Source organism: Thermobia domestica, chromosome 5, assembly GCF_964235325.1.
Source record: "Thermobia domestica chromosome 5, izTheDome1.hap1.1, whole genome shotgun sequence".
Lineage (NCBI taxonomy): Eukaryota > Metazoa > Arthropoda > Insecta > Zygentoma > Lepismatidae > Thermobia > Thermobia domestica.
In genome coordinates, this window is record NC_137458.1 from 267,530,976 (window position 1) to 267,552,096 (window position 21,121).

General features: G+C 36.1%; 1 protein-coding gene across 7 annotated transcripts in view; it reads right to left on the bottom strand.

The window, feature by feature from the left end:
• The window catches only part of LOC145686586 (uncharacterized), a 678,364-nt gene that overhangs the window by 520,043 nt on the left and 137,200 nt on the right, over positions 1 to 21,121 (bottom strand). The window lies entirely within an intron of this gene.

Sequence of the window (21,121 nt, forward strand, 5' to 3'; positions counted from 1 at the left end):
AATGATACAAGATGATAAACTTTCAACCACAGTTTTTTTTTGTAAAAATTGAATCTAACCAGGGATGCACTGGGGCAAGAAAAGACATTTCCCGGTTTAATTGAATAATCTGAACAAAAAATATTCAAGGAATAAATTATGTCCTTTCCACAAACAATTCATGCACACCTAGTCGGATGAAAGAAAATTTGCATATAACTGAATTCAACCTAGATTCACGCATACACATACTTGTTATGTAGTCAAGGTATGGTAGCCCGAAGGTGGAGGCCAGGCCTCCCTCCTGTCTCACGAACATGTACACTCATGTCCAAAATAATTGTCGCATGTCTATAAATATGTTATTGTAGGAATATAATTTGATAACGAATTCGCCCGGTACTTCTTATAATGTTAGTATGTATATAATCGGCAAAGACATGTATGTGGCAAATTTCATGTCAAAAGAGCAGTAAATAAGAACAATAAAACGAAAATAAAACTTTCTTGTCCATTCAGCAACATTTTGTTTTACTCATTCTAATTTTCTTATTTATAATTATTTTCCTATGAACTTTACCACAAACATACATTTCCTGATTATACACATAGTATCAGAATTAAAAGTACCGTGCAAAAACATTTTCAAATTATATTCTTACAAGAAGACATTTATAGATATGCGACGATCATTTTGAACATGAATGTACTTTCAAATTATATTCTTACAAGAAGACATTTATAGATATGCGACAATCATTTTGGACATGAGTGTAAATAATAACTTCAATTTAAGATTTTCTTAATACAAATAAAAAAAAATACCAAACCCAATATAGTAACCAGACAGACACCCCCCTCCTCTAAAAAAATTTCTTCTGGCGCCCGTGAGTTAGGGTGACAACGATTTCAACAGTTGAAAATGGGTCACGTTATAACAAAAAATGGACACTAAAATAGTACTACTAAATGAAAATGTGAAACAATACAAGTTATAGTGTACTTGGCAACATAATAAAGCACTGTTACATAGTGAATATATAATCATATTACAACAAAAGACTTAATTATAATGTTTTGTAGCGACAAAACAAATCAGTGCCAAAATCAGGAGCATTGTTTGAAAAGTGCCTGTTCGAGAAATATATATTTTAATCAATTATGTAGTAATATATTAATTAAAAAAAAACGCAAAAGTATCATACAAAGAAGAATTTTGCGCACTTTGAGCAAAATTTGAAATGACAATGCTGACACAAAATAATGCCATTAGCACTAATTACTGAAAGCGATTTACTTACGTTGATTATTCAAATCAAACTAGCTTGAAGTTCCTATTGAATTTAACCCTCCTTGGTCACACTTATTTTGACACTGCGGTTCTTAATGGACCCCAGAAACTTTTTTGTCTTATTTAATGTTTTAAATGTCTTTTTTTTCATATCTTTTTTTTTTTTTGTGTGTGTGTGTGTGTGTGTGTGTTAGAAGCAGCGTATCAGCCATAACAACAGATAGTGTTGCCAATTGAATTTACATGAATGAGAAAGTTTTCAAAAAACAACGGAAAAAATCAGAACTAAAAGTAATTTCTCTGAGGTCTGTCCACGGAGGGTTAATGACTCAGGTTTAACCTGAGTAACTACCTATACCTTCTTAATTTTTTTCTTAGTTCATACTGCAAGGTCTATTTATGTCTTTGCGTATACATCGAGTCAGTCGTTCTTTATGAAAAATCTACTTTATCTATAAAATTGAAAGCGACTATGTTTGTGACTCTTGAACCACCCAACCGATCTTGATCAAATTTTCAACATAGAGGGGAGCGCATGACGTTATGTCGTCCCCTGTGCCTATCTTTGCCCACTAATTTTTTTAGGAAGTGGAGGGACGCCATAGATATTTTTGGAAGTGGGGGATGACGTCCCTCGTGTTTTCCCTCACTTTTAACACTGGTTGTAACAAACGACTTGCCATCGTTTCAGGGTATCTTTCGAAAAAAGACTTTAATGAAAGGAGGTGTGTGTGTGTGTGTGTGTCTTATTTTTTTGGATGTTGAATTGCTATCTTTTTTTAATAGCCCATTGATTTATATGAGGAAGTATTTTTCTTTTAAATAGACGAGATTTTAATCATTCAATTTTACTAATTTCGTTTTCTGGCTTATTTAAGAGTTCCTTGCTTTAAAAATATTCGATGTAATATTGTTTTAGTTTTTATTTATACCGGTATATATTAAAATGCATAACACCGTAGTTAAATTTCGCTTAGAATACATTTAAAGATCTCAAGAAGAAGTAGTCAGTAAAATTAACAGGCTAAAATTCTTTTATTTCGAAAAATTAAAACAATGTTTCCTTATATAAATTAATGGGCTGAATAACCACTATGGTGCAAATTATCAACATTCTTAAGAGCTACTGTTGTTTATTGGGATTTAAAGAAGTTACAATTAAATAATACATAATTATTTCGCTCGACGACTTTTCTATGAACGCACAGCTTCATTAGTTGCTAGTAAATAAATTTCCTACTTTGCAAGGCCAAGTAGTTTCCTTACTCTATGATCTCACAAAAAAAAAGAAAAAGAAAAAAGAAAAAAAAAGCTTGGGTCATGGAAGTTGTTACTAAAACAACAAAAACAAATACCTGCCTCAAACAAATACCATCCTCTCATAATAACCATAAAAAAGTCGGTTCTCTATCGAAAGGTGTTTGAAGTCTTCTGGACCATAAAATGACAGCTCGGACCTCAAGAGTGTGCGTTTTCTTTTTGTAAAGTTGTTTCATTCTTCCTTTACAATTCTGCACATGGAATTAGTTTTTTTTTTTTTTTTTTTTTTACTCTAAAGCAAATGAGTCCACGTGAGTGTTAAGTGAGCGCGGGCTCGCACTCAATTTAACTCGCGCTCGCTCGGGCTCACGCTCACTTCTCTCAACTGAACTAGCACTCACTCGCGCTCGCACTCACTTCCCTCAACTGGGCTCGCGCTCACTTGAGCTCGCGATCACTTCTCCCAACTGCGCTCGCGCTCATTCGCACTCGCGTTCATTTCTCTTAACTGGGCTCGCGATCACTTGTGTTAACTGGGCTCCCGTTCACTCGGGCTCGCACTCACTTCTCTCGATTGGGTTCGCGCTCACTCGGACTTGCGCTCACTAATTTCATTGGGGCTCGGGCTCACGCTCAATTATTTCATTGGGGCTCGGGCTCACTCGGGCTCGCGCTCAATTATTGAGCCCGAGCCCGGTTGAGCGTGAGTGCCGAGCTAACAAGCGTCGGGCTCGCGAGTTTGGACACCTATGTCCCTATATAAACAGAATTCTTTGCATAACCCCAGAAGTAAAAATCCGGAGGAGACAAGTCAGGAGACCGAGGTGGTCACAATCCCTTTGAAATTATTCGATTTCAAAAACCGCTTGCAGTAATCTCATGGATTGGCGAGCTGTATGTGCTGAAGCGCCATCTTGTTGTATCCAAGCATTACGAATTTCGTCTTCTGTTAGTTCTCCCATGAACTAGTGAATAATTTCACAATAACGAGTTGAATCTATTGTTTGTCTGAAAAATATGGGGCCGACTATTCATCTTCTGGATATGGGGCTGACGGTCTACCACTTCGATCATAGTCCATTACCGTTCCAATGTCTCTATAAATTTATCGATCAGAGCCCTTACAGTGTGACGATTCGGAATAGGTGTATCCGGAAACCTTGCTGCAAACTTATCTTTGACTGTCTGTTTGTACTCACCTTGTTCACGGAACACATGTTCAACCAGGAATTTTCGTTGTTCCAAAGTTAGCACCACTGTTTCAGAGACCGCTAACTAGATGCAAGAATCACTTCAACGTCACCTTGCCGACTGGAATCTAAGAAAGGAACTTCACGCAAGGCGATACTACAGCAGTGTTGCAAACCTTCGCATAAAATTTTATTTCATGTGACTTCGAATGCGACTTTGACTTGCCACGAGACTTTTTGAACGCTCTCTCTCTCTCTCTCTCTCTCTCTCTCTATATATATATATATATATATATATATATATATATATATATATATATATATATATATATACAGGGTGAGTCAAAATAAGTGTTACAAGCCAATATCTCGCGAACTATACATCATATAAGAAAAATATTAAGAGACAATGTACAATATAGAGGGGCCTAAGAAATGAGTCAAACATTAGGTTTCCCCCGCCCCCCATTTTGGGAGGAGGGGGTGAACGTGAAATTTTCAAATGAGAACATAGGTCGAGTGATACCTCGTTCGAAAGAGCTTGAAAAATTGAACAATTTTTGTAGGAAACAATTTTTGATATGGGGCACCGTTTTCAAGATGGGCCCCAAAAATGGTACTGTATCCGATAAAATTTCCAGTACTTATAAATAAGTGTTACAAGCCAATATCTCGCGAACTATACATCATATAAGAAAAATATTAAGAGACAATGTACAATATAGAGGGGCCTAAGAAATGAGTCAAACATTAGCTTTCCCCCGCCCCCCATTTTGGGAGGAGGGGGTGAACGTGAAATTTTCAAATGGGAACATAGGTCGAGTGATACCTCGTTCGAAAGAGCTTGAAAAATTGAACAATTTTTGTAGGAAACAATTTTTGATATGGGGCACCGTTTTCAAGATGGGCCCCAAAAATGGTACTGTATCCGATAAAATTTCCAGTACTTATAAATAAGTGTTACAAGCCAATATCTCGCGAACTATACATCATATAAGAAAAATATTAAGAGAGAATGTACAATATAGAGGGGCCTAAGAAATGAGTCAAACATTAGGTTTCCCCCACCCCCCATTTTGGGAGGAGGGGGGTGAACGTGAAATTTTCAAATGAGAACATAGGTCGAGTGATACCTCGTTCGAAAGAGCTTAAAAAATTGAACAATTTTTGTAGGAAACAATTTTTGATATGGGGCACCGTTTTCAAGATGGGCCCCAAAAATGGTACTGTATCCGATAAAATTTCCAGTACTTATAAATAAGTGTTACAAGCCAATATCTCGCGAACTATACATCATATAAGAAAAATATTAAGAGACAATGTACAATATTGAGGGGCCTAAGAAATGAGTCAAACATTAGGTTTCCCCCGCCCCCCATTTTGGGAGGAGGGGGGTGAACGTGAAATTTTCAAATGGGAACGTAGGTCGAGTGATACCTCGTTCGAAAGAGCTTGAAAAATTGAACCATTTTTGTAGGAAACAATTTTTGATATGGGGCACCGTTTGCAAGATGGGCCCCAAAAATGGTCCTGTATCCGATAAAATTTCCAGTACTTATAAATAAGTGTTACAAGCCAATATCTCGCGAACTATACATCATATAAGAAAAATATTAAGAGACAATGTACAATATAGAGGGGCCTAAGAAATGAGTCAAACATTAGGTTTCCCCCGCCCCCCATTTTGGGAGGAGGGGGGTGAACGTGAAATTTTCAAATGGGAACGTAGGTCGAGTGATACCTCGTTCTAAAGAGCTTGAAAAATTGAACAATTTTTGTAGGAAACAATTTTTGAAAATGGGCACCGTTTTCAAGATAGACCCCAAAATTGGTCCTGTAAGAGATAAAATTTCCAGTACTTATAAATCGGAAACGGCTAAGTAGAAAAACATGAAACAAAAAATGAAAAAGGTAAACGCCATAGGCAACGTGGAATGGTGTTGTCGTGGTGCCCCAGGACCCCATCATGGGGCCCCGGGAACAATTTTAAAATTTCAAATCTGAATATAGGTCGAGTGATACCTTGTTTGATAGATTATGGAAAACCAAACAGCTTAGAAAAAAAAATTGTTTTGATTTCGGGCAAGCCTGTTACAAAATGGCCGCCGGAAATGGTTCCACATTCAGATAGAAAGTGCAGTGTTCAAACTGAGTGTTACAAGCCAATATCACGCGAATTATTGCATCAAATAAAAAGTGTTAAGAGTCCATGTACAATACAAACAGGCCTAAAAATATGTCGAACACGAGGTTCCATCATCATACTGTAAGTGAATAACAAGTAAAATTTTCGGAGGCAAAATCGACCTATAACGTAATAATAATAATAATAATAATAATAATAATAATAATAATAATAATAATAATAATAATAAGAAGAAGAAGAAGAAGAAGAAGAAGAAGAAAAAGAATACGAAAAATAATAATAAAACTAGTAATAATAATAATAATATGAATGAAAATAATAAGACAATGATTAATACTAATACGTATGCGCAAAAACACGTCGTTCCTCAATCACTACAATCCTATGAGAAAGGGATAGGAAGGTACCTATTAGGCCCTACTTGTAGGCAACATCTCAGCATGTGCCCAGTTAGAGTAAGGAAAGCCCGTCAATGTCATTGCCTGGGGAATGGAACCGATGGCCTTCGGAACATAGTACAACGATAACGTTGTATATTGCATTAACAATCTGTACCATCTTATAAAAAAAAAAAAAGGATCAAAGGCGAATTATTTGAGCCGTTTTATACAAAGAAAAGAAAGTTGCAAAGAAATATCTTTAGATTATTTTTGATCGTCAACTATTAATGTAATCGCTATGGAAACGTAATAAATGTAAGTGTAAGTGTGCAGACGTAGAAAGAACGGGATATAAACTTTGGTGATAAGTTTTCCGTATAAGTAAACGAACACTATCGTATTGATATTATTAGTTTGGGTAGCGTTTGAATAGAGCAATGGCGGTGTTTGATCATTGTGTAGATATGTTGCTGGTGTTGGGGGAATGTAGAAGAAACTATCGTAGCGCGGCACGAATGTATGCAATGCGCTATCCCCAACGCCAACAAACATCTCACATGGCATTTCTGCGATTGGAGAGACGTTTGCGGCAACATGGTAGTCTTGTCCGGGGACGAGGTAGGGGTCGTTACCGCTCTGCAACCAATGAAGAACGTGCAACAGGAATATTGGCAGCAGTGCATGTAGACCCACATGTTACCACGAGATATCTCGCTCAGGCCAGTGGAGTTAGCCAAAGATCTGTAGTGCGTATTTTGCACGAGTACATGTTTCATCCGTATCATATCATCTTACATCAGGAACTATCTGGCAATGATTTTCAAGCCAGATTGCAATTTTGTCTATGGTTGGAAGGTATGGAAAACAGACAGCGCAACTTCATATCCACCATCTTGTTTAGCGATGAAGCTACATTTACAAACACAGGACACGTAAATCGACATAATATGCATTATTGGGCTAGGGAAAATCCACTATGGCAGAGAGAAGTTGCTCATCAGCATCGGTGGTCTCTTAATGTATGGTGTGGCATCCTTGGTAACCATATCATTGGGCCATATTTTTTTGATGGACGTCTTACTGGTGATACCTATGCCGCATTTATCAGTGATGTACTATACCCGGAGTTGTTAGAGAATATTCCTTTCGCTGAACGTATAAGAATGTGGTATCAACATGATGGTGCTCCAGCACACAACGCACGTCAGGTCAGAGCCTTATTGGACCACCGTATGGCGAATAAATGGATTGGGCGTCGAGGTCCTATTCACTGGCCTCCACGATCTCCTGACCTAACCCCACTTGATTTTTTCCTCTGGGGTTATGTTAAGGATCGGGTAATGTCCAACGTACCAACAACTACTGATGATATGAAGGCGCGTATCCAAGGTGTGTGTGCATCTATCACTCCAGAGATGCTACATGATGTACGAACATCCCTATGCCGCCACTTACGGAGGTGTGTGGAGCAGGATGGAGGACATATCGAGCATCATTTGTAACATAGTAAGTGTTGAAATTATATGCTTTACAGTGATTGAAATTACAATTTTTAACATCGCACATACCCGTAGAATTACTAAACGTTATCCTACTACTTTACAGGATATTAGGTTGTGGTAATGCTGTTGTGACAGGCTTGTCTGAAATCAAAACAACTTTTGTAGTAAGCTGTTTGGTATTTAACGATCTATCAAAGAGGTATCACTCGCCCTATGTTGCGATTTGAAAATTCCATGTACACCCCTCCATACAAAAGCGGGACGAGGGAACTTCTTTAACACAAATTTCAGGCTTTCTGTATTGTACATTGACTCTTAACACTTTTCTTATTTGATGCGTAGTTCGTTGCGTTGATATTGGCGTGTAATACTCAAATTGAACACTGCACTTTCTATCTGAATGTGAAACCATTTTTGGCGGCCATTTTGAAACAGGCTTGCCCAAAATGAAAACAAATTTCGTACGAAGCTGTTTGGCTTTCCACGATCTATCAAACAAGGTATCACTCAACCTACAGGTATATTCCCATTAATAATTTTGAAATTGGTCCCGGAGCCCCATTATTAGGGCCCTGCGGACACCACGACAACATCATTCCACATTGCCTATGATGTTTCCGTTTTTCATTTTTTGTTTAATCGTTTCCTACTCATACGTTTCCGATTTATAAGTACTGGAAATTTTATCGGATACCGGACCATTTTTGGGGCCCATCTTGAAAACGGTGCCCCATATCAAAAATTGTTTCCTACAAAAAATGTTCAATTTTTCAAGCTCTTTCGAACGAGGTATCACTCGACCTATGTTCTCATTTGAAAATTTCACGTTTACCTCCCTCCCCCCAAAATGGGGGGCGGGAGAAACCTAATGTTTGACTCATTTCTTAGGCCAATCTGTATTGTACATTGTCTCTTAGTATTTTTCTTATGTGATGTATAGTTCGCAAGATATTGGATTGTAACACTTATTTATAAGTACTGGAAATTTTATCGGATACAGGACCATTTTTGGGGCCCATCTTGAAAACGGTGCCCCATATCAAAAATTGTTTCCTACAAAAATTGTTCAATTTTTCGAGCTCTTTCGAACGAGGTATCACTCGACCTATGTTCCCATTTGAAAATTTCACGTTCACCCCCCTCCCCCCAAAATGGGGGGCGGGGGAAACCTAATGTTTGACTCATTTCTTAGGCCCCTCTATATTGTACATTCTCTCTTAATATTTTTCTTATATGATGTATAGTTCGCGAGATATTGGCTTGTAACACTTATTTTGACTCACCCTATATATATATATATATATATATATATATATATATATATATATATATATATATATATATATATATATATATATATATATATATTTACACGTTTTTAGTTTCTGCGGAAAAACTGTGGTGTGACCAAGGTCCCTCCGAAAAAAAAAAAATATTACTGCAGAAGCGCAGGTAGTTTTCAGAGGAAAATACGACACGTATTCCCTCATTTTACTTCTACAATATTTGTGGACATTTTCATTTATTACAGTATCTTTCTTTCTGGGCTCGTGGCGTTGAATTTCGTATTTTAGGAGGGGGCTCTTTGTCACCACTTTGTTTTGCCGCACAAAATCAAATACACGTATTCATTTATTTATTATTTTTTCTTTTGCGTACTGTCCCTACACAAACTATCGTTGCAACTACGTCCAACCGTTTTTCCCAGGAAAATACGAAACATGTATTCCCTCATTCTACGTTTATAGCATCTGTGCACAATATCATTCACTTTGGTTCACTTCTTCTTGCCCTTCGGGACTCAAATTTCAATATTTTGGGTGGGGGCTTTTGCTCCCTAAAACTGTTTTTCCGCTGAAAAGAAAAAAAAAAACATGCATTTGTTTATTTCATGTGTAGTATCCACTTGTTAAATTTTATCAAAATTGGAGTGTTACACTTGGGAAGTGTTACATGTGAGAACAGCAGAATTGTATGAGAAGAGTCTTTGGGAAATTATATTGTAACTCGTTACAATCCAATAATACAATTACCTGTGACTAATTAATTTTTAAATTTTGTTACGCAGAAATAAGTTTCCTTCTTGCAAATTTCAATATTATATTTCTGAATAGTGTTTTACTTCATAATAAAACCTTTCTTTTGCGAAAAAAGAAAAGGTTTGTATTTAGTTTTACGTCCCATAGTTTTGCCGGGTAGGCTAAAGAAGACTTGAATTTACTGATTATAGTGGAATCCGAACCACTTTAGTCATTCAATGCTCTCCCACCAGGAATCGAACCTTGAACCTCATACACCAAAGGCTTGCGTGCTTCCACTAGACCAGTGGGGAGGGATAAAACAAACAAATATTGGAACATGAAAATTAAATTATGTAATTAAATTAATCCTACATACTCCGTAAATACATTATGGAATATGTAATTAAATTAATATGTAAATGGATGAGGCCATGCTTTCAACTGCATCGAACAAGAGTAGCGAGATGAATTACCGAAAAAGAGGGTAAAATGGAAGACGACTAGCCTTCAAAGGCGCTTGTCCGGTGTCTTCCCACTTGCGACAGTCCTATTAGCGACAGAAACTGTTAACTGTCCTATTTGCGACCGATTCGATCTGTTAACTGCCCTATGAGTCACCGGTTCGTTCATACTAAGATAATGCAAGAAGATAAGGTTCTCTCTTCTTTAACTTGTTTCATGCTAATGTGATATAGAGCCTAACAAAAAGTACTATGAAAAATTTCGCTCTACCTGAATTAAATACGTGAGAATGCTCTCATTACATTAACAATCTTTTATACGTTTTTCCTAATATTATGTTTTTGAATTAATTTCTATGAATACACTGACTGTATCAAGGGGAAAACTAAGTAAATATTTAGAGTAGCTCTGTCTTTGTCTATGATTCTAATATAATTAAAAATTTCATGTTAAAATGATACGGAGCATAAGTTTAGATTGAATATGTTTATGGCATAAGAAAGAAATCAGAAAGAGGTAGGGGCGCCCGAAGAAAATTTTCTAGGGAGGGGCATCTCCATGGTTGCTGTATCACGTCTGGTATATCTGCTATTTAATATACGTGGTTTGCTATATTACGTATACATTTTTGTGAGTCAGGGGGGCGACCCCTGCCTTCCAATCGGGCGCTCATGGAAAAAAGATGTTCACCATTTGAGGATATCAAAGAAATATAAAAACACGGTGTATTCGAAGAAATTATTACACAAGTTACAAATCTCTCGCAGAACTTAACAGTTCGTCTACTCTCTGTCCCACCCTAGGAAGATTATAAAACGGAAATGACGTTCAACTAGCGCGATGTTGCCACTTATTATGAGTAGGAGGAAGCCGATTTGAGAAAATAAAAAAAAAAACACAAACCAAACTGCGCAGCGGTAAGCGACTCAATAATAATAATAATAATAATAATAATAATAATAATAATAATAATAATATAAGAGGAATTGTAATTACTTACAATCACGTAATCTATTCCTGGAGGCAAGAAGCACCCAAATCTTTACTCCACACAAGTTCAGTGGGAGGGAGTTCGCAATGATAAGGGGGAGACGAAGAACTTAATGCATTCTATTCTGTAGGAGACTTCTGTGTTAGAAGCAACTTTATTTAACATTTGTATTACTTTAAATTTGTTGCAGCTTGAATCACATTCAACACTTTTCTTTTTAACCACTCTACAATTTCTTTTTTGGAACATGATTTCGTAAGGATTTTTTCGTCTTTTATTGAGTATGTGCGGTCATTATCTATAACAATCACGGAATTTGGTGGTACATTCGGAAAGAGTATTTCTTGGAAATATTCATATTCTGCTGCTCAAATTCTTTGTGATAATCAGCTGTTTTTGTGCCGCGAAAAACGAGGTCAGCTCCAGGAATTTACCCACTCTCAGTCATGGTATGAATCACACTATTACTCCCCCCTTTTTTTTCAGAGATGCCTTGACGCCTAAGGACAAACCCTCTCTCCAGCTTCACTGCCTGGTTTCGAAAATATGAATAAACGTTTAATAACATTATTTTTTCACCAGTAGAAAGAGGTTTCCCTTCTTTCTTTGCTTCTTATAACAATGTGGGAATTTTTAGCCACTGTCTCCAAAAATACCACTATAGCAGTTAAACACAAAATTAACTACTAACAGCACTAATAATAACACAGATAACACGGAATAACTATAACAAGAAAATAACAAAATAAAACAAAACAGAAGAAATTTGCACAACAAAATTCACTGAACTATCACAGAACACAATGAATCAAAACTGTCATCCCGCTTCCGCCGACGTGGCAACAACTGAGCTCATGTTGCCAAACTTACCTTATCGTAAGAAGTTTAACTGATAAAGAATGAGTTTGCATACCTCTATTGTTATTCTAACAGTCAGTCTTACTTTCTTCGTGTATCTACTGCAAAAGTAGCTCCATTTTAAAAAAGTTTTTCGATACACTAATATTTGAGTGAGAGTAAATCTGACAATCTTACTTGTGTCATGCTTCTGCTGTTGTTGTCGGCTACCGTTAGGGTTGCAAGCACTTATATTAATATGCTAGATGAACTTACCAGCTACGCTGGACACACGAACAATTATAAACTGCCGCGCAAGTCAACTCTGAATTTTAATTTGTTTTTACCACAATCTTCAAAAACATTTTAAATTCTGTCACTAATCGAATTCACCAAAACTGTTTTTGATCTTAAACCGGCTCGTTTTTCTACTAAAAAACGGTTCGGTTTTCTATTAAAATCGGCATCAGTTACAAACGCAACATTTTTTAAATTCGAAAGAATTTTCTCTGAAAATCGGAATTTTCATAATCTTCCCAGTTTTTGAAAAAATCTGTCGGTTCTTTTAAAAACCGTTATTTCTTTACGCACCAGTAGTATGGAATACCACACAGGATAGTGGGTGGTCCGGAACCCTCCCCCGCAAAAGTTGTTTTAGGCTTCATTTTTTACAAATTTATATTCCCCCACCGCTTCAATGACTTGTTCAAGCGAATTTAGTTTTGCTTAAATACTTTCAATAGAGAAAGGGCAGGCGCATTTAAACAGGTTCTACATCGTAAATAACAATAAAATACATAAAAAATACAGTGCACTGAAAAAAAAGAATAGCATAGGCTATTAACTTTGACAGTTTTAAAATTGGCTACCTATAACTTTGACAAAAATAATAATGCAGGAATAAAAAAAAAAAAACCTTTTAGGGGTGTATAGCCCCGGATCGTCCTCCCTGGCCACACTACTGCTACAAAAGTTAACATAGTTTAAATTTTTGTTACCTTTCGTAAACCTTTCGTGATGAGGAGGGAATCTCATAATTTGTGGATGAAATTAAGAAAACTCAGGGCATAAATAAATTTACAAAACAATCCGAATAAATTTTGAGATAAGACGAGAACTAATCCTTCGATAATTGACACGAGAAGGTAAGTCTTCCATGATCGAGACGAGACGAGAAAACCTAATTTCTCGTCTCGTGAGCAACACTATTTGCACAAATTGGAGATTGTCACTATTCATCTAGCGACCACGAAAACTATGAGTTCTACACTAATCTTAATGAGTTTGGACATTTCAATTTTCATCCCCACCATGTGGATGGGGCTAAGCTTAGACTTGAACAGCTTCGGGAGAGTTACTATATATCTCAGTGACCCCTAAACTATGAATTCGACACTAATATCAATCGTTTCCGATTATTTTTACATATCAACCCACTACCAACTCGTAATATACCAAAAGCGCGACCTCCCACTAAAACGGGAGTCAATACGTACGCCAGGAACTTTTTCTTACAGGGATGTTCAAAACAAAAGGGGGTGTATTCACAAAGCAATATATTCTGTAACTCAACTATTAGTGATAACTGGTTTAATGGTCTCTTCCCTTTCAACCTTCATTTTTCCTTAAAAAAAAAAAAAAAAAAAAAAAAAAAAAAAAAAAAAGCTTAATTATTTCTCGGAAGGAACTGCGGCGCCCAAAAGAGAAGGATTAAGCATGTCTATTTTGTTGATTGTCTTGATCGAAACTCCGAAACAATGAAATCATGTGCTTTACAAAACCAGACATGAGCATGTGATTACTTCATATTTTGAAAGGAAAGAAATTAGCAAACCTTTTTTTTTTAATTGATGCAATAAACATACAACACTGATTGATGGAATTGGATTTGAAGAAAGAATTGGATTCCTTTTCTATCCAGGGGGGTGTAAAAAAATTGAATGTTAGAAGGGTTTAGAATCTGAAGGGAATTCTCAAAAACGCTAAAATTCCTGGGCTGCCTGCTTATTTTTTTTTTTAAATGTCAAATTTCAGCTTTCTAAGTTGAGCGGCTGGTGAGATACTTAATTTTTTTTTTTTTTTGCAAAAATTCGGACTCCTCCCCACTCCTCCTTGGTATGCTATTATAATTAATGTGATATGATAACATCTTAATTGGGATTGGGGTCTAATATAAACCGAAAATCTTTTCATTCTGCTTTGCCGTTTGGCCATACATAAAATTGGATTACACACGCTATTAAGTTATTTTAAGTAAAGATATAAATAACTACATAAAGTGACTTGTGTTGTTCACTTCCCACTTGTTCTACGAATAGAGGCAACCGTAAGGTCTGTAACCTTGTTGTATGAGACTATATGCACATGTATAAAGGGACAATAGTCTTTCATCCTTTCTGACAGAAAAGTGCACTTTTTGCTACTGGCTACACTGGTTTGACGCGTTTGACGTATTTCCGTTTTATATTCTTCCTAGGGTGAAACAAAGATTAGTTATAAGGGATTATTTCAAATTGCTACACAACAAGCTTTTATGTATAAGTCAAAATAAGGGAGGAAGACAAATTAAGCAATTAGTTTACATTTTATTAGCTTACAATAGGGAAGAAGGTAGTTTAAAGAGTTTGTTTACCTTTTGGATTGTTTAGAGTGAACTGCATTGTAATTGGTGAGATTGGTTGAGAATAGTCAATCAGATGTAGGGGATCTCAAAAGCTGTCTTTTATCATTGACATTTTTTTATTTCATTTTATTCATAGAGTCTTAGGAAGTCTAAAAAGTATATAGTTGGCGAAACTGTTACACGTTTAAGTTTTTCAAAATAAAATATATTACTGTGCTTAGTGAGTAGTTAGATTTGAATCAAATTAAGTACAGAAAACAGCTTTTGAAGAAAGGGGATATTACAAGTGGATTTTCAATAATTACAAGGAATATACTTTTCATGGAAATATCCCTGTTGTCTCGTTAAGTTATTTTATATGTTTTATGTCAAATCTAACTCAAAATTAAAATAAGTTTTATTTGCACTCACAGTAGAGGAAATATATTTTATATTTGACGAACAGTATCACTGGCACGTACATATTTCATACCAAGGTTGTTCGGGCGCTAATAACGCCAGAGGTAAACATATTTTACGAGATGGAATCATATCATCTTCCATCATCTCAATGTAAATGAATCGGTCGCTCATAGGGCAGATAACAGTTCCTGTCGCTAATAGGACTGTCGCTTCTGGGACTAATTCGCTTGTCCAACTTAGTGATGGATTATTCTCAAGAAAACACCATACTCGTTCAAGACGCAAAAATAAAATGAGCAAAATGGAACTTCGTTTATAATTAGACTTTGGAAAACAGTAAATATTTTCCTCCCACACCAATAGTTTTGCGCCATACCCATTGAAAGTCCTATAGCCATGATTCAAGGTCACATATAAATGACAGGTAACCCCTAATACTTGGTCCCATCTCGTCCTGTGATATTTTCTTGCCAAACAAGTTTATAAAATAAACTTTATATCTTGCTGAAGTTAACACACACACACACACACACACATATCTTCGTTTCTGCGTTTCACCCTCTCCCCCGGAGGTTATGATTCATTGAAGCGTCATAATCAGTGCTATCGGCTGCTCTCTCTCTCTCTCTCTCTCTCTCTCTCTCTCTCTCTCTCTCTCTCTCTCTCTCTCTTCATAACAGCAGTTTTACTTAGTGGACGCTAAGTACACGGAACATGGATGTAAGAAAATAACAGGAATTAACGACCTGTGGAAAGAGTGGTAAAATGAACTGGAAATCCCTGATTGTGAGATAAAATCAATATAAAATTCCTTACGTGAGCCCGAAATACTGGGCGCTACATATACGGAACCCCATGCACACGTCTGCAACTTAGACCATCCAAGGGCAATTGTTCCACCAACATATAACATAATAGTAACAAATTTTAGGTAAAGCATGTAATTTTAGTAATTTCTGTTAATATCCGACACGAGACCAAGACTTTTGAGATTGAACTTTATCTTGTTTCGGCATGTCTCAGAATACAACTGTCTATCTCGTTCACTGTTCTGTTTCAGATTCTCGAATAAGGCTCGATATGTTGAATCTCCATCTCGTTTCGACTAAAGTCTCTCTCGAACTCTGTGTCGTCTCGAAATTTCAAGGCGAGAAACAAGATACTTTGGAGTAGTCACGGTCTCGGTATCATCCCTAGAGTATGTTGTGTATGTTCAAGCATAATTCTGGAACGGTAGGAGCAATTTCAATCAAGTTTGATACACATATGACATACAATCAGAAAATAATATTATAGGGATAAGACATATCCAGTCCACCTAGCGGTGGATAAAAGGAGTGACATGTAAAAATAATCGAGAACGACTTATATCCATGTCAAATCCATATTTTTAAGTCTCTAAGCTGATTGGTGAGAGTCCAGATGATATTGAAGCGCAAGTTTACTCTAATAGAACAATAGATCTCCGTAGAATCTTATGATAACTTTTAAAGATGAATAGAACTATTGAACCTACTAGAAGATTGTGAAAACAAATTTCTCTTCAAATATACATTTCGAATATTTTGAACAAACCTCTTATTCTTCCGTGTATACAGTTCAAAAACACAACCATATTCGATTGCTGATTACAGAAAAAATAACAATAATAAAACAAATTTCTTAATTTACGTCCCACCATTATGGTCTTTCGGGGAGCACGAAAATTCGATGTAGAAAGTCTCGGTGTACGAAAATTTAGTGTAGGAAATCTTGGTGTAAGGAAATTCGGTGCACGGAAAATTAGGTGTACGGAAAATTCGGTGTGGGGAATGCTAGGTGTAAAGAAAGATTCGTTGTAGTAGACTGTAAGATCCATAAGTTTGAAGATAAAAGAGCATATTAGTTTTAAGTTCAAGCTTTGTGTAGAACGTACCTTTACTATCTACTATAAGGAATGAAAAAATTGTGATTGTAAAATAATTTGAGTTCAATATTTCAACGGATTTTAACATTTCATGACCCTTACATGACGAGAAATTTGTTTTTCGATTCGTGTGATTTAGCGAAGAACTATTGCTACCAAACGACATTTAATTTAAAACTTAAGTTTTTATGCTGTTTTAGAGGTATATCTTAGAATTTTCTACATAATTATAATATAGACTAAGAAGAGTAGTTTTAAATTATATAATGTTTTGGAAGTTCGTTTATGTTTACTGATGTATATAGTTGACAGTTATCACACGACCTACGTTGCCAAATATCGGATAATACAGAGGTTCCAAATATCGGATATCAGATATTAGGGAACGGTATTGCTGATGTCATTCTTAGATTATTACAGATGACAGAGGGGGCGCGGTAGCTCAGTGGTAGAGCGTTCACCTCCAGTGCTTGGGGTCCCTGGTTCGATTCCGTGTGGACTTTGTGGTGGACAAACACCGCGCTCGTGGGTTTTCTCGGGGTTCTCCCGTTTCCTCCCACTTTCTTCATTCCACCATTTCACTCATATCTCATCATCACCGTCTCCCTTAGTCTAACCGGCATAATCGTGGGACGTAAAACTTAAAGATTTCATTTCATATTTACAGATGACAGAAATCGCTCGAAAGAAGAAGCGGGATCTGAGGTTATGTTCCACGCTGTTGCTGCCGTCAAGGGAAAGAACATAGGGTTCCTCTAGGCATCCAATATTTTCAATGTTTTTTTCAGAGCCGTATAAACTTCACAAAGGTGGTGAACAATGGAAACGATGAATCCAAATTCTTAAATGGGCACACGAGCTATGTATAGGCACTGATCAAAAAACGTGGAAATCCTTTGTTTGTGATTTTTGCCAGTAATTTAACTTCTTGGTAGATCCTACTACAGATGAGTACAACAACGTTTAGTTACAAATAAATATACATTATTAGAAAATAGTCTCGCTTGTCGAACAGTGTTTAAGTATCAGAAAATCTGCATATTTAGAAAGTTGTCTGTTTTTAAAGAACAATATTTAGTTAAGATAAATTTACATATGTATATATTTAGAAAATAGTCTATTTTGTTTTGTTAAATCTACATGTCCTGCAATTTTACACTTTGTATATGTTTATACCATGTAATATAATTAAAATAACGCACAGTCTTCTCCAAGTGTGATTTTTCTTAAATCCTTTAAATTTAATTTCCGTCCGATATTAAGACCCCTTACTATCCGATATTGGGCAACCTTTCTCCGAACTGAGAAAAATGCCTTGTACTAAAGTGTATGTATCGTTCTTTTAATATTTCATTATTGCTTCGAATACGGAAGGTGATTTTAGTTGCTTCTATCTCTGAACTTGTAGTTGCAATTGTTTTACTTCTGACAAAAAGTGTCAGATTAATTGTATAATGGAAACTAATTATAGTAATACCACACAAAAGACATGCAAGAGATATCGAACTCAAAGCAAATAAATAAATAAATAAATAAATAAATAAATAAATAAATAAATTTGCTTTTCTTGAAGTAGGTAATAACATTTTGTTCGGTAAATTTTATCGTGTTTTCGTTTTCACAACATGAAGTTTTGTAAATTATAGTAAGTGGTAATATGAAATATGTATTACATCGAATTCACCTTACACCTAACTTTCCCCACACCCAGTTTTCCGTACACCGAGTTTTCTTACGCCGAATCTTCCTACACCGAAATTTCCTACACCGAATTTTCCTCGACCCGGTCTTTCCGCTCAAATGAAAGTGAATGATGATGAAAAATTAAACTTTGTGCTCTCTTACCGGGAATTAAACCTGGAACCATGTGCAACAAAGGAAATACGCGCTAGTCACTACACCAGCAGTGAGGACTGCTTATTGCAATCGTTCGGAGCATCCCTTCGAGTACCACGGTTATATGACACGGCGACTTTCAATTTAAAGTGCAATCGTAAGCAACGTAATACAATCAAATTTCAAGGCTCTTCTCATCAGGACTCGAACCCAGGACACGGTGTTCGCCGCTTTCTTTCTTTTTGTAGCCCATTGTATTATATGAAAAAGTACTCCTTTTTTAATGGAGGGATTTAAATTGTTTGATTTTACTAATTTCTCCTTCTGGCCTATTTAAGTGTCCCTTGCTTTAAAGCCTCGGAGGCCTGGCTACTGAACTTCAAACGACATTATAATATCGGGCTACGGAAAGTGACAACCTTTAAAACAAGACTTCATCATGAGCGCCAGCCATACCTAATGCAGACAGATAAAGACTACGTTCACAGCATCAAACAGACGTTGCCTAATTTTGAGCTTAAATATGTCTGTAATGCTGACCAAAGTGGTTTCCAATTTGAAATGCATCGCCCGAGAACTTTGGATATAAAAGGCAAAAGGAAAATCGAGGCCCTTGCAATAACTGTAAATGCTATGACACATTCCTACACAATCATGCCTTTAATTAATTTAAAGGGAGAATTAGTTGGTAAGCTGTTCATTGTTCTTCAGGAAAAGAACGGACTAGTGCCTGTAAGATTGCAGATTGGATTTAATAGATTAGTGCAGAAATTTGGCAAGAAATGGGATTACATGAATTACGAGAATGGTATGTGAATTGCTATTGGCCGAATACAGGGAGCAGGAATTCACTTATACTGGATAACTGAGAATTATTTAATAATGAAGAGGTGCGACGTACAACAGCTCCACCTGGGAAATTAATGGAAGTGCGACAAATTCCAAAAGGTACCACCGGCATATGAATGTATTTTGTTTCAGACAATACAAAACATTGGAGTTCCATATGTGATTATGCAATAAAGGACGAACATTTCCATTCAAAACTGCATGCAGAGATACTATTGTCACTCTGCATTCCCTTGTGTACAATCAATTTCAGTCTCCTCACTTCACAGGAATGATTCAATATGCATTTTATAAATCAGTATATACTAATGATCCGATCGAATGGTTGTGATATTTGTGACGCTTCATTTTTTATTAGATGCTCATGGTGCTATGCAAAATTCTCTTTTGACCATTTTATGAATGCTGAGGACTTGCATTTCTTGCATTGCCGTAATTTTTTCTGTAAGAATGCTATCTCTGGAGCTATGTTCATTGTCACTATCAGTGGCGGCGGTTGGACGTTAAAAGTGGGGGGCAAGACATGATCTGAATATTTGTGTATCAGTGTTAGTTTTCCTCGTTGCTTCTATCACTTTGACGAAAGGTTGTATAACTGTTAGGATACTATTTTTTTCAGTTAAAATACCTTATATCGTGTTTCATATTTTACTAAATATATTGACAAGAGCAACGCAAGTAGATACGGTACTAGCCCTTTGTACTCTTAAACAACGAAAGTGTAAGAAGAGATTTGATTTCTTGCTCATGAACATATTAAAATTCTGTCTGAAAATTGTGTGATCAGATTAGGGGCCCATTTAATAACAAATTTGCAAAACAAATAAATAGAAAGGATAATATTAATCAGAGTAATGAATGATGAGGCTTGTTTTGCAAAAGTTATATTGAAATTGGGAACAACTTATATTTTTTTTAATTCCACGCATGCTATTACTGTATATGTGTTATTACTCTTATAAAGACAGTAAATACTACAAGAATATGCTACGACATTTAAAGAAATACATCAAAACCCAACAATACGTAGAATTACTCCATACTCCAGTTATACAAAATAATCCTAAAACCTAGTATTATGCTGAATTCACTATATTTAATTGTATATACAAAATTGTATATGTACACCCTAGACTCGTATATTACACTGCAAAACAATGAAAAAGGTAGAAGTTTTTTTTCTTTCTTATTACTCCCTTTTTAATTAGTATTCCCTACTGAGCTTCTTCGTAGCTAAGCGCCTTTGACGTGGGAGACCCGGTTTGATTCCTGGTGGGAGCTCATGCTCGGATTCCACGCTAATCATTAGGTCCACTTCTCATATAGCCTTGCTGCTGAATGGGATGTTAAACTCAAAAAAATCAAATCAAAATATTCCTTATTACTAGAAAGAAGAAAAGACATTTTAGAAACTGTCGATTTTTGTGTAATTAAGGAATAACTTGT